This window comes from Humulus lupulus, chromosome 9, assembly GCF_963169125.1.
Source record: "Humulus lupulus chromosome 9, drHumLupu1.1, whole genome shotgun sequence".
In the NCBI taxonomy this organism is placed as follows: domain Eukaryota; kingdom Viridiplantae; phylum Streptophyta; class Magnoliopsida; order Rosales; family Cannabaceae; genus Humulus; species Humulus lupulus.
The window spans coordinates 129,751,327-129,763,710 of NC_084801.1; positions in this window are offsets into that span (position 1 = coordinate 129,751,327).

Here is a 12,384-nt window from a genome sequence, read left to right on the forward strand (position 1 = left end):
AATCCTCCGGCTAATAAGCTTATAATTCTCCTTAGGATTGCTATGCCTCGATCCTCGCTTGATTTCAAGTCCTAGAACTCAAGATACCTTCGAAAATGCGATCGGGAACGAAAAGGGAACTTTAGGGAGAGAGAACGTACAGAACGTTCTTTTTATTTCCTTAAAAGGTTGCTTCAAGCTTAAGTAGCTTCCAATAAAACCTAATGCTCGGGGTCCCAAAAACACCCCCGGGGACATTATAGTCAAAACTTCCATAATTTTCCCCCTGGTCTTACTAACTCCCAATTTATCACCAAATGTTAATTCCCATTACCCAATAACCCGGTAATGCTATAAATACCCCTTGACTTACTCCAAGTCAAGCTTAAATCCCGTTGTGACTTTCCCACTAGCTTACGTCCTAGGATCGTCTTGTGCTGGGTAACCCTGACATAACCAGATAATAACAAAGCACCACACCCATTTCACATATATGCCAAAAATGCCCGAAATGGCCAAAATATGAAAATCACCCAATTAATCACAAATGGGTTCACATGCATATTTAATACACCTAAACATGCATATTATCATTAAATAGCATAATAAAGCAATTATGGCCCTCCCGGCCTCCTAATCAAGGTCCTAGACCTTATTAGGAAATTTGGGGCATTACAACTACTGCTACTGCTGCTGCTGCTGCTACTACTACTACTACTACTACAATAAATGACTTTTTTATAATCAGCTATATTAATCAAACCATATGTTATAATTAATATTACTACTACTACTGCTACTACTACTACTGCTCCTACTACTACTACTGCTACTACTACTACTGATGCTACTACTGCTGCTGCTGCTACTACTACTACTATTACTGCTGCTGCTGCTGAGCACCCAGGTTGAGTTTAAGGCCCGAGTCAGGGTGTAACACAAATAGACTATTTTCATAAGCCTGTTTGTGGGGGGGTAAATTGAGTTTCAATGACAATCCAACATATGACAGAGAGAGGAGATTGAGAGTTTGAAAGAATCATTCATGTTGAAGTTTGAAGAGTTATCGACGAAGATGGCACATATGCAACTAACTTTGGTATTCATTCTAGCTTTGGTAGCCACTCTCGCATAAATACACCAGAAGTTAGGGCACTGATTCACTCAACTCCAGAAGTTGAGGCACAGATTCACTCAACTCTAGAAGTTGAGGCACCGATTCACTCTACTCTAGAAGTTGAGGCACGGATTGACATTACCCCTTTGTATGAGCACCCACACCTACTATTCATGCTAACCAACCAAAGGTAAATTCTGTTTTATTATTTAAGAAATGATTATTAAACTTATACTAACTATTACATCATTGTAGAAAGATGTTAAGTGAAAATTATATGTTTGAAAAGGTGGTGATGTTGTAGCTCTTGGACGGGTGATGGCTACCAAAGGCGAAGTACATGGGGTCAAATTAGAGCGTGGTAAATACCGCATTATTGTTGATAAATTTCTAGATCAGAGTGCAAACCTACCTTGCTCAAAAGTTGGGGATGAGATGACCCTTGTGGTTCATGAACTCAACAGTTTTGTTGCATGTCCATCGCATTTGATCATTACTTGTGATCATGAACAGGTGACAAAAGATGCAAAAGAGAATTTGATTTCTCTTGTGAATTTTTATCTAAATTCTTCTATGTTTATTGTGAAGGAATCCAAGAGACTAAATAAGAAAAAAAAGAGTATTTCACCAGCTGGTCCGCCAACACAAAACCCTAAACATCTTCCACAACAACTTCCCACTACTCAAGAAGAGGCGGGATCAAGTATGGCTAGTAAGCCACCGATCATTGTCAAGGTTCCAACAAGACTTATATTTTTTAAGATACTTGTGGGTTCTATGATGTACGTAGAACCAGGATTCTTGATTGACATTCCAATGGAGGCTGATATTATGGTCGATGCATATACCTAACATATCTCACATGAGGATATAGTACACTTTGGACTTATGGAGGAAATCGGTGCATCTTGCATTTCATTCTATATCAGGTAAATTTTTAATTAACAAATATTATATAACTTAGTTTCTTTTGAAACATATATATAATATGATTAACTATCCTATATGAAATATAATATATTTAGAGTTGTGCGATAAAGAGGTTCACACTTTTTTGGTTTCATTGAGCCATCACAGTTGTCAAAAATCTGGGCCAATATAGATAACTGGGCTAAAATTATCTCGAACCGTATCAATAACACGATGATGGGTCAAACTTGGTTAATGGCATACCATTTCGAGTGAGTAAAATCTTAATATTGATTTTCCTTATGCGCTTTTATTAAAGGTATATTAATAACTTTGTTTTCGATGTAGACGTCACTGGATGTTAGTGATCATTGATCCAGATAATCACATGTGTAACTATCCCGATACACTAAGAAATTCTCCTCCAAATGTTCTCACGACCCTTATGAACATGTAATATATTTTAAACTTATTTTAGATTATCATTGATCATTTTTTATTTTCAAAGAGTAAAGTCATATATTCCCAATAATCAAAATTTATATTTCTAATTACTTTCATTTTGTGTTTTGCATAATCAACAATGAGGGAAATTGGTTCATCTTCTACACCCTTCAAATCCTTGTCTCAAAGATTTGGTTTATGATAGACACATAACCATGAAAGATCAAAGAAAGTTCTATTTGGAAATGTTCTACATGAATGTGGATATGAATACAAAGTCTTCATCAACAAAGGATGAGACAACTCAATGGGATTACATGCTTAAGGAGATGAGTATCACCAAATTCCTTATTTCTAAATGTGTAGATTTTGAGAATTTGAATGAAAAGTGTTTGCTACCATATTTTTGTGAGTTTGAGATTATTGTTTATATTAAGAGTGCAATGGTGAATGTTAATAAACAATTCAAAGATTATTACAAAATTATAAATCATCATGTGAGATATGGTAATTATAAAATTAGCCATAATAAGATTAGGGTTAAGGAAATTGACATTGAGATCATTGCACTTCTAAATAAATTTAATTTGGTCACTTTAATTGATGATCATATCTTTGTGACTCTAATTAAATTTAATGCATTTAATGAGGAATGCATTGTAACCCTAATTGAGAATAATTGTAATGCCCCGAAGTCCCTAGTGTGGTTTAATGGCTAGATTAGTAGGCCTGGAGGGCCATAACTGTTTAATTATGCCATAAAATGTTAATGTGCATGTTTATGTGAATTATATTATAATATGATGTTATATGCATGCATGTGGGACTACATTTGATTATTAGGGTGTTTTGGTAATTTGGCCCGTTGAGGGCATATTTGTGTATTTTGGTGCATATTGTGAATTATGGATGAGATCCCATTATTATGGAGATATATTCGAGCTATTCGGCATGAGATGGGCTTATATGGTAAATTAGTGGTTTTGTCATAACGGGGTCATTTATTGGGATATTGAGTAATGAGAATGTTATTTGATGATAAATTGGGAGTTATTGAGATCAGGAGGAAATTCTGGGAGTTTTGACTATAGTGTCCCCGGGGGTGTTTTCGGGACCCCGAGCACTAGGTTTTATTTGAGGTTACTTAAGCTTGAAGTAGCTTGCCAGATAGAACCGTACGTTAGAAAACACTATTTCTCTTCCCGTTAGTTCATTTTACCGTCCGAGGCAATTTCGAAGAAATCTCAAGTTCTAGGAGTCGAAATCAAGCGAGGATCAAGGCATAGCGATCCTAGGAAAGATTAGAAGCTTCTTGACCGAAGGATTTGACGAGAACCAACCCAATCAATGGTAATTTAAGTTGTAAGTTTTGAGTTTTTAGAGTTTCTAAGCTTCGAATTGGTTTTTGTGAATCGTTGAGTTTTTGGTTCGTTTGAGCCTCGGGATTTGATGGTTTTTGATCATTGGGGAGTTTGGGAACTTTGATTTTTTGGATTTGGAAGTGTTTAGGTATGTTTCTGGAGGGTTTGGGATGAAGGAAATCGAGTTCTTAGCTGGTTCTGGGTGGAGGGTCGCGACCCTGTTCTTGGGCGTCGCGGCCCAAGCTCGAAGAAGCAGCTGGAGGCTTTTGGCCTGTGCTGAGCACCGCGGCCCTGAGTAAGGGGCGTCGCGGACCTTGCTCCTGGTGTGGCTAGGGGTCGCGGCTCAAGGTCCTAGGGTCGCGGCTCTTTGGTGGTTTTGAGGCCGTTTGAGTGTTTTGACCTCGGGAACTTGGTTTTAGGCCTCAAGATTGTTCCTACTACCCAGATTAGTGGGGATTGATGTCCCGGAGGCTAGATCTTGGTTCGAGAACCTTTGTTATTCATTTTACTGATGGTGTCCCATATTTGGTTATGATTAGGTAACCGCCAAAGGACTAAAAGTCATATCGTTCTCAAGGGTTGTTCTTTTATTCATTCTCGCTCGAATCAGAGGTAAGAAAATTGCACCCCATATGTGACATGCATGGTTAGTCATGAGGCATGCTGAATGATTAAATGTGGACATGGATTGATTATTGAATGCTTAGCAAATCTTGCTCACTTGTGCATGGCACTAACTAATTAGTCAGAATTGGCAAAGGTGTTAGTATCAACTGTGAAGCTGTGACTCATTAGTCAAGTTCGGCAGTGGTACTGGGCACTGGTCACACAATGCTGACTCATAAGTCAGGAATGGACTTAGCATGTTCAACGCAAGCCAACAAAGATTAGATCTAATCAACATCTGCATTAAATGACTCAGAAGAGCATTAATGCCGGACCAACCTCAAGTTCGATGAACACTATAAGCGCTTATCTAGTCAATGGCTAGTTACTTAGAGCCACGGTGACTATTTAGTCACATGGCTGTGGGTGCTGAGCCCCGTATGACTTACCCAGCAGTCACTCATCTTTTTAAGCTAGTGACTTACCCAGCAGTCACTCATCTGTTTAAGCTAGTGACTTACCCAGCAATCACTCATCTGTTTAAGCTAGTGACTTACCCAGCAGTCACTCATCTGTTTAAGCTAGTGACTTGCTTGTTAGTCACTCATTATGGTTTACCATAACCTTAAGTGATATTCACTCATCTGTTCAGAGCTACAAGCTCTGTGTGATTATAATAATAATCATTTGTTAATATTTATATGCATTACTGTGTTTTCGTGCTGGGCTTTGGCTCATGGGTGCTATGTGGTGCAGGTAAAGGGAAAGAAAAGCTCACCCAGCCTTGAGTGGAGAGCTTAGGTGGTGCTGTGTACATATGTGGCCGCTTGACCACCACAGCCAAGGAGTTCCTAGAGGAACTAAGGGGTTTACCCTATTTTTGCCGCTTAGGTCGACGGGTTTGTAAACTTTAAACAGTAATGACCATTTTGAGTTGTAAATAACTTGTAAATGTTTTTTATGGGCCCATGAACAATTTTATGTTTTAAATAAAATATATCCTTCCTTTTTTATTGGTTTTCCACCTTAGCTTGTTAATAATACCTAGAAGCACGTTTTTAACCAAAGAACTCGGGTAGCGAGTTAAATTTCCGGTTCACCGTAACTATTTTGGGGTAACCAAGGCGTTACAACTTGGAATCAGAGCGTGCCAAGGTTAGGGTTCCTGTAGACTGGCTGGGCATGTACACTCATCACTGAAGTCAAGCTCGACTCATAGTTTGGTCACTATTTATGTAGTTAAATGTATAACTACTTAAATATAGTATATATGCTTTACTTGTATGCATGAGACACCATGTTAAAGCTGTGACCTGAATAATACATTCTCAGCAACCGTGTGCTAAATAGTACTGAAATTGCTGGAACATACTTATAAGTATTGTTGATTGTGAACTATTATTTGATACATGATAAGTGCTAAATGCTATAAACATGTATCTGCTTGTATATTTGTATGACTGTGGAATATGATAATTGTCTGCTTGTTCTTGGATCGTAAGGCGGCAAGAGGTTTAGTTATTACTACCTGACTGGCCGTATTGATCATTGTTTTAGCAAGGTATCAGTAATAAGAATGAATCCAGAGCAGACAGATTTGTCAGCTGACCAGAATGATCAAGGCCAGAATAATAACAATCAGGGTTAACAGAATGACCAAGGACAGGTTCCACAACCAGATCCTGTAAACTGGCAGTAAATGATTAGCGATCTGCAGGCTACAGTGTTGAGACAGGGAGAAGAGCTTCGTCTCCTGAGACAACAGCAAGCACCTGCAGTGGCCAGTGTATCAGAGGTACCTCCTGTGTCGGTGCCAGCAGCTAGGCAGCTACCTGAGGTTGGAAATAAATGAGAGCCTCTTTATGAAAGGTTCAGGAAGCAGCAACCTCTAGTTTTTTAGGGCAGTGTAGATCCTGCCAAAGCAGAACAGTGAATGAGTATGATTACCACCATCGTAGATTTCATGAGGGTGACTGGTAATGAGAGGGTGGCCTGTGCCACTTATATGTTTCGGGAGGATACCCGAATTTGGTGGGAGGTTATTACCCAGACTATAAATGTTAATGCCCTGAGTTGGGAAGAGTTTCAGACTCTGTTCAATGAGAAATACTACAATGATGCCATCAGGGCGGCAAAAGCTGAGGAGTTCATTAGGCTACTTCAGGGAGGTTTGTCAGTCACTGAGTATGCCTTGAAATTTGATCGTTTGGCGAAATTTTCCATGGAACTGGTGCCCACTGATGGGACCAGAAGAGAGAGATTTCTTTAGGGGCTACAACCCAAATTAGCCCGCGATGTACATATTACCACTGTGGCTGGGGTTACTACCTATGCACAAGTGGTAGAGAAGGCACTCACAGTTGAGAGTGCAGAGAATAAGATCTGGTGAGACAGTGCATCCAGAAATGAGTTTAGGAGAACAACTTTTCCTTTTGTGGGTTCAAGTAGGGGTGGAGGCCCCAGTGATCAGAAGAGGAAGTTTCCTGACACCTTCCTAGTTCCAGGTCCTGATAGGCGGCCCCATGGTATTTCAATGGGTCGTCAAGGTGGTGGTGAAGCCTAGAAGACTCGTCCTGAATGCCCTAGATGCAAGAGGCGTCATTTGGGAGAGTGTAGGGCAAAGTCCTGCTACTTGTGTGGAGCAGTAGGACATTTTAAAAAGGATTGCCTTAAGGCAAGAAAAGAAGAACCCAGAAAAGTGGACAGCTCGGCCCCAGTTTGAGTGTTCGCATTGACACAAGCAGAAGCTGAGGCTTCTCCCTTAGTTGTTACAGGTCAGCTTCTTAGTGCTGGAACCCCTTATAATGTTTTGATTGATTCTGGTGCTAGATATTCTTTTGTTGCGAATAGTATTATTGATAGACTTTGTAGACTCTGCGATTTTTATGCTGTGGGGTTTGGAACTTTGTTACCCACTGGGGAGTTAGTGGTATCCAGGAGATGGGTTAGATCTTTGCCAGTGACAGTGGAGGGCAGAAAGTTGTCAGTGGATCTGATAGAGTTAGTTATGACTGACTTCAACATGATATTGGGTATGGATTGATTGGAAAAGTATGGGGCAACCATTGATTGCAGAAAGAAGATGGTCACCTTTGAGCCTGAAGGTGAGGATCCTTTTGTGTTTGTTGGTACTATGCATGGACCTCGCATACCTATGATTTCTGTTTTGAGGGCTAGGGATCTATTGCAAGGAGGTTGCATTGGATTCTTAGCCAGTGTGGTTGATACCACTCAGGTCGTGCCAGTGAGACTAGAAGAGACTAGACTTGTTTGTGAATTTCTGGATGTGTTTCCAAAAGATTTGTCAGGGTTTCCACCACACAAAGAAATAGAGTTTGTGATAGAACTGGCACCAGGGATGGAGCCAGTGTCTAGAGCACCTTACATAATGGGCCCAACTAAGTTGAAAGAATTAAAGGTACAATTGCAAGAACTGTTAGACTTGGGTTTTATCAGACCTAGTTTCTCACCTTGGGGTGCGCCAGTTCTGTTTGTGAAGAAGAAGGATGGTTCTCTGAGAATGTGCATTGTATACAGAGAACTGAATAAGTTGACAATCAAGAACAAGTATCCTTTGCCAAAGATAGATGATTTGTTTGATCAGTTGCAAGGTAAGACGGTATTCTCAAAGATCGACCTTCGTTCTGGTTATCATTAGTTGAGGGTCAAGGAGGGAGATATACCGAAGACTGTTTTTTGTACCAGGTATGGGCATTATGAGTTTTTAGTTATGTCATTTGGATTGACTAATGCCCCTGCTGCTTTTATGGATCTGATGAACAAGGTGTTCAAGGATTATCTGGACCAGTTTGTGATTGTCTTCATCGATGATATTCTGGTATATTCTCAATCTGAGTCAGAGCACGGGCATCATCCGAGGTTGGTTCTACAGAGACTGAGGGAACACAGATTGTTTGCAAAGTTCAAGAAATGTGAGTTCTGGTTATCTCATGTATCCTTTCTTGGGCACATTGTCGGTAAGGAGGGGATTAAGGTAGATCCAGCAAATATTGAAGCGGTCAGAGATTGGCCAAGGCCAAAGAATGCTTCTGAGGTTAGAATTTTCCTTGGATTGGCAGGTTATTATAGGCGTTTCGTGGAAGGGTTCTCAAGGATTGCTACTGCATTGACTGTGCTGACATGCAAGACTCATAAATTTGTGTGGTCAGATAAATGCGAGAACAACTTCCAGGAACTGAAGCAAAGATTGATTACAGCTCTGATTATGAGTCTCCCGACAGATCAGGAGAAATTTGTGATTTATTGTGATGCTTCTCATCAGAGTTTGGGCCGTGTTCTGATGCAGTAAGAGAAGGTAATTGCTTATGCCTCTTGTCAGTTGAAGGAGTATGAAAAGAGATATCTCACTCATGATCTAGAGTTGGCGGCTGTGGTCTTTGCATTAAAGATATGGAGGCATTATCTTTATGGAGAGAAGTGTGAGATCTATACAGACCACAAGAGCCTGAAATACTTCTTCACCCAGAAGGACTTAAATATAAGACAAAGGTGTTGGCTGGAGTTAGTAAAAGATTATGATTGTGAGATTTTGTATCATCCAGGAAAAGCCAACGTGGTAGCTGATGCTTTAAGCTGGAAGGGTCCAGGACAGATTTATGGTGCGGGGCTGATAGCCAGAGAGTTAGCAGATGATATGACCAGAGCTGGTATAGAGTTGCTGGTGGGCCAATTGGCTAATATTATGCTACAGTCTACAATGTTGGAGAGAATCAAGGAGGGTTAGTTGAGTGATCCACAACTGATCAAGATCAGAGAGGATGTTTTGGCTGGAGCACCCAGAGATTATATAGTGTCTGAGTTAGGCTTATTGAGATACAATGAGCGGATATGTGTTACGTTAGACACTACTTTGAGGCGAGAGATTCTGGATGAATCTCATACTACACCTTACTCTTTGCATCCAGGCACCATGAAGATGTATCAGGATGTGAGATCATTGTATTGGTGGCTAGGGATGAAGAGAGATGTAGTAGAGTATGTGGCTAAGTGCTTGACATGTCAACAGGTCAAGGCTGAGCATTAGAGGCCGGTAGGGTTATTGCAGCCTCTGGATATCCCAAAGTGGAAGTGGGAAACATCACGATGGATTTCGTGGTGGGCTTACCCAGGACTGTTGGTCAGCATGATTCTATTTGGGTTATAGTGGATCGCTACACCAAGTCAGCTCACTTCTTGCCAGTGAAGACTACTTATACAATTGACCAGTATGCAGGTCTCTATGTCAGAGAGATCGTGCGCCTCCATGGAGCGCTGAAGTCGATTGTGTCAGATCGGGACCCTACTTTTACTTCCAAGTTCTGGGGGAGCTTACAGAAGGCCATGGGAACACAGTTGAAGTTCAGTACTTCTTATCATCCTCAGACAGATGGGCAATTTGAGAGGATGATCTAGATATTGGAAGACATGCTGCGAGCATGTGTGCTGGACTTTGGTGGATCTTGGAGTAAGTATCTACCTTTGATAGAGTTTTCCTACAACAACAGTTATCAGTCTACCATTGGAGTTGCACCTTATGAGATGTTGTATGGTAGGAAGTGCAGATCTCCCATTCATTGGGATGAGATAGGTGAAAGGAGATACTTGGGTCCTGAGGCAGTTCAGAGGACCAGTTAGGCCATTGAGAAGATTAGAGCTCGGATGCTCGCTTCTCAAAGTAGACAGAAGAGCTATGCAGATCCTAAGCACAGGAACGTGGAGTTCCAAGTGGGAGACTATGTCTTCCTTAGAGTCTCGCCATGGAAAGGGGTGAGAAGGTTTGGGAAGAAGGGCAAGTTGAGACCTAGGTTTGTAGGTCCATTTGAGATCCTGGAGAGGATTGGTCATGTGGCTTACAAGTTGGCCTTACCTCCGGCGTTGTCGTCCGTGCATAATGTGTTTCAAGTTTCAGCTCTTCGGAGGTATGTATCTGATGTGAATCATATTTTGTGTTATGAAGATCTGGAGCTTGAGGCAGATCTCTCCTTTGAGGAGCAGCCAGTCCAGATACTTGACAGAAAAGACAAGGTCCTCAAGAATAAGATGATACATTTGGTTAAGGTGTTGTGGAGGAACAGCAAGGTCGAGGACGCGACCTGGGAGCTGGAGTCAGATATGCAGAGTCAGTATCCCGAGCTGTTCAGGTAAATTTTGAGGATGAAATTTCTGTAAGGAGGGGATAGTTGTAATGCCCCGAAGTCCCTAATGTGGTTTAATGGCTGGATTGGTAGGCCGGGAGGGCCATAACTGTTTAATTATGCCATAAAACGATAATGTGCATGTTTATATGAATTATATTATAATATGATGTTATATGCATGCATGTGGGTCCACATTTGATTATTAGGGTGTTTTGGTAATTTGGCCCGTTGAGGGCATATTTGTGTATTTTGGTGCATATTGTGAATAATGGATGAGATCTCATTATTATGGAGATATATTCGAGCTATTTGGCATGAGACGTTCTTATATTGTCAATTAGCGGTTTTGTCATAACGGGATCATTTATTGAGATATTGAGTAATGAGAATGTTATTTGATTATAAATTGGGAGTTATTGATATCAGGAGGAAATTCTGGGAGTTTTGACTATAGTGTCCCTGGGGGTGTTTTCGGGACCCCGAGCACTAGGTTTTATTTGAGGTTACTTAAGCTTGAAGTAGCTTGCCAGATAGAACCGTACGTTAGATAACATTTTTTCTCTTCCCGTTAGTTCATTTTACCGTTCGAGGCAATTTCGAAGAAATCTCGAGTTCTAGGAGTCGAAATCAAGCGAGGATTGAGGCATAGCGATCCTAGGAAAGATTAGAAACTTCTTGACTGAAGGATTTGACGAGAAACAACCCAATCAAAGGTTTTTTAAGTTGCAAGTTTTGAGTTTTTAGAGTTTCTAAGCTTCGAATTGGTTTTTGTGAATCGTTGAGTTTTTGGTTCGTTTGAGCCTCGGGATTTGATGGTTTTGGATCATTGGGGAGTTTGGGAACTTTGATTTTTTGGATTTGAAAGTGTTTAGGTATGTTTTTGGAGGGTTTGGGATGAAGGAAATCGAGTTCTTGACTGGTTCTGGGTGGGGGGCCGCGACCCTGTTCTTGGGCGCCGCGGCCCAAGCTCGAAGAAGCAGCTGGAGGCTTTTGGCCTGTGCTGGGCACCGTGGCCCTGAGTAAGGGGCGTCGTGGCCCTTGATCCTGGTGTGGCTGGGGGTCACGGCTCAAGGTGCTAGGGTCGCGACTCTTGGGTGGTTTTGAGGCCGTTTGAGTGCTTTGACCTCACGAACTTGGTTTTAGGCCTTGGGATTGTTCCTACTACCCGGATTAGTGGGGATTGATGTCCCAGAGGCTAGATCTTATTCATTTTACTGATGGTGTCCCATATTTGGTTATGACTAGGTAACCGCTAAAGGACTAAAAGTCAGATCGTTCTCAAGGGTCGTTCTTTTATTCATTCTCGCTCGAATCAAAGGTAAGAAAACGACACCCCATTTGTGACATGCATGGTTAGTCATGAGGCATGTTGAATGATTAAATTTGGACATGGATTGATTATTGAATGCTTAGAAAATCTTTCTCAATTGTGCATGGCACTGACTAATTAGTCATAATTGGCAAAGGTGTCAGTATCAACTGTGAAGCTGTGTCTCATTAGTCAAGTTCGGCAGTGGTACTGGGCACTGGTCACACAGTGCTGACTCATATGTCAGGAGCGGCCTTAGCGTGTTCAACGCAAGCCAACAAAGATTAGATCTAATCGACATCTGCATTAAATGACTCAGAAGAGCATTAATGCCGGACCGACCTCAAGTTCGATGAACACTATAAGCGCTTGTCTAGTCAAAGGCTAGTTACTTAGAGCCACAGTGACTATTTAGTCACATGGTTGTGGGTGCTGAGCCCCGTGTGACTTACCCAACAGTCACTCATCTATTTAAGCTAGTGACTTACCCAGCAGTCACTCATCTGTTTATGCTAGTGACTT